General features: G+C 46.9%; 1 non-coding gene across 1 annotated transcript in view; it reads left to right on the top strand.

Annotated features, from left to right (window-relative positions):
- The first annotated feature begins 2417 nt into the window (after window positions 1-2417).
- LOC138047895 (U6 spliceosomal RNA) overlaps window positions 2418-2500 on the top strand; it is a 103-nt gene continuing 20 nt past the window's right edge. The window contains exon 1 of the small nuclear RNA XR_011132147.1: window positions 2418-2500. This exon is cut by the window's right edge and continues 20 nt beyond it. This is a non-coding gene — a small nuclear RNA (U6 spliceosomal RNA).

Raw genomic sequence — 2500 nt, forward strand, 5'->3', positions numbered from 1 at the left:
CTGCAATTAAGGACCAACGAACGCATGGGCACTCGCAGTGTCTTCGGGTAGTTGAAAAAATCGTGTCGTCGAAAAAGTTCAACTTTCGACAGGGCAAAAAAGAAAAAAAAAAAACAAGAGGAAAAACAAACAAAAACAATCCCGTCTCCTTTGAGAGATTGAAAAGTGTCGCAGGTAGCTCGATCGCGAAACACAAACTCATGGTCCAAATTAAAAAGCAACGTCCTAGATATATTGCCTCACTCTCCCCAGGCTGTCAAAAACAGAGAAGATCTCCCTTGGACCTATTGCTACTACAATAGCATTTTGCTTCAGTGCGTCGTACTGCTGGCATCATTCCTTGTTGACTTCAGAGGCTGCAGTTGTTCGAAGGCTGGATAACTTTATCCGGTGGATAAGTCACTGTCCTGAGTATACACCGGAATCAGGTTATCCAGCCTCCAAACGACTGCAGCCTCTTGTTCTGACAGGTTCCAAATTTTTGCGGGCCCATTGTTCAAAGGCTGGACCCGGCTTGCCCAGTCATCTTTGGCTGGAAGGCTGGCAATTAAGGACGCAACGAGACTGCATGGCGATGCTCGGCAAGTGTGCCTTCGGTGAGTTGAAAAAATCGTGTCGTCGAAAAAGTTCAACTTTCGAGCACGTGCAAAAAAGAAAAAAAGATAAAACAAGAGGAAAAGCAAACAAAATAGACAATCCGCGTCTGTCCCCCTTTGAGCTAGATTGAAAAGTGTCGCAGGTAGTCTCGAATCGCGAAACACTAAATCTCATGGTCTCAAAGTTAAAAAGCTAAACGTGTCGCTTAGTATATTATTCCGCTTTCACGTGCCTCGGGCCCAGGCTGTCAAAAGCATACGAGGGAGAGAAGTATTGCTCCCTTAGGACCTATTGCATTTACTATAGGGCTAGCAATAGGCATTTTGCTTTGCAGTGCGTCGCTAGGCTGCTGGTGCATCGATTCCTTGTTGACTTGCAGAGCCCTGCAGTTGTTCAGAAGGCTGGATAACTTTATCGCGGTGCATCAGACTCCACATGTCCTGAGTATACACCCGGAATCAGGTTGTATCGCAGCCTCTCAAACGACTGCAAGCCATCTTGTTTCTGACAAGACGCGATCCATGTTCAGCGGCCCAAATGGCATTCGATGGGTAATTCAATCGCCCAACGACAGGCGAGAAAGTCTCGCCCTTTTCGCTTTTGCAGAATAGAGTTTTTCTAAATGACTCCTATGACACGCCCCGTCGAGCATCCCATGGCTAATTGAATCCAAATCTGGCCCTAAAGCAGACCGCTAAGGCTTTCCTTTCGCGCATGCGTTCCCTTGCCATGGCCATTAGGCCTAAGGCGGCATGTTACCACCATGTGTTCACCTTTAAGCTTGATTTCGAATAAATAGAGGCTAGTCGCAGAACTAAATGAATTAGAACGTGCTCAGCATTACGGGCAGTGCACAATATAGGCTAAATTGGAACGATACAGAGAAGATAATAGCATGGCTCCCTGCGCAAGGGGAGGGGGGATGACAGCGCTAAATTCGTGGAAGTCGTTGCCCAAATTTTTTCCGCCCATTGTTCAAGGCTGACCCGGCCTTGTCCCAGTGCATCTTGGCTGGAAGCTGGCACATTAAGGACCAACGAACGCGATGGGCACATCGCAGTGTCCTTCGGGTATTTGAACAAAATCGTGTCGATCGAAAAAGTTCAAACTTTCGAGCAGGAAGCCAGAAAAAGAAAAAAAAAAAGCAAGAGGAAACCACGAACAAATAACAATCGCCGTGCTCCTTTGAGAGCTTGGTAAAAAGTGTCGCAGGTAGCTCGATCGTGCGAAACGACTAAACTCGGCATGGTCCAATATAAAAATCCCCCGCGAACGTCCTATGATATATACTTGTGCCTTCACTCTCCCCAGGCTGTCAAAAACGATAGAAGAATCTCCGCTTAGTACCCTTATTGCTACTGACAATAGCGATTTTGCTTCAGTGCGTCGTACTGCTGGCATCATTCTTGTTGACTTCAGAGGCTGCAGTTGTTTCGAAGGCTGGATAACTTTATCCGGTGGATAAGTCACTGTCCTGAGTATACACCGGAATCAGGTTATCCAGCCTCCAAACGACTGCAGCCTCTTGTTCTGACAAGACCGATCCTGTTCACGGCCCAAAGGCATTCTGGGTAATCATCGCCCAACGACAGCGAGAAAGTCCGCCCTTTTCCTTTGCATTAGTTTTTTCTAAATGACCCTATGACAACCGTCGAGCCTCCTGGCTAATTAATCAAAATCTGGCCCTAAAGCCGACCAGGCTTTCTTTCGCGCATGCGTTTCCATGCCATGCCATTAGGCCTAAGCGGCATGTTAACACATGTGTTCACCTATACGCTTGATTTCGAATAAATAGACTACCAGAATGATGATGAGAACGTGCTCGCTTCGGCAGCACATATAAAAATTGGAACGATACAGAGAAGATTAGCATGGCCCCTGCGCAAGGATGACACGCAAATTC

This window comes from Montipora capricornis, chromosome 4 (assembly GCF_036669925.1).
Source record: "Montipora capricornis isolate CH-2021 chromosome 4, ASM3666992v2, whole genome shotgun sequence".
Lineage (NCBI taxonomy): Eukaryota > Metazoa > Cnidaria > Anthozoa > Scleractinia > Acroporidae > Montipora > Montipora capricornis.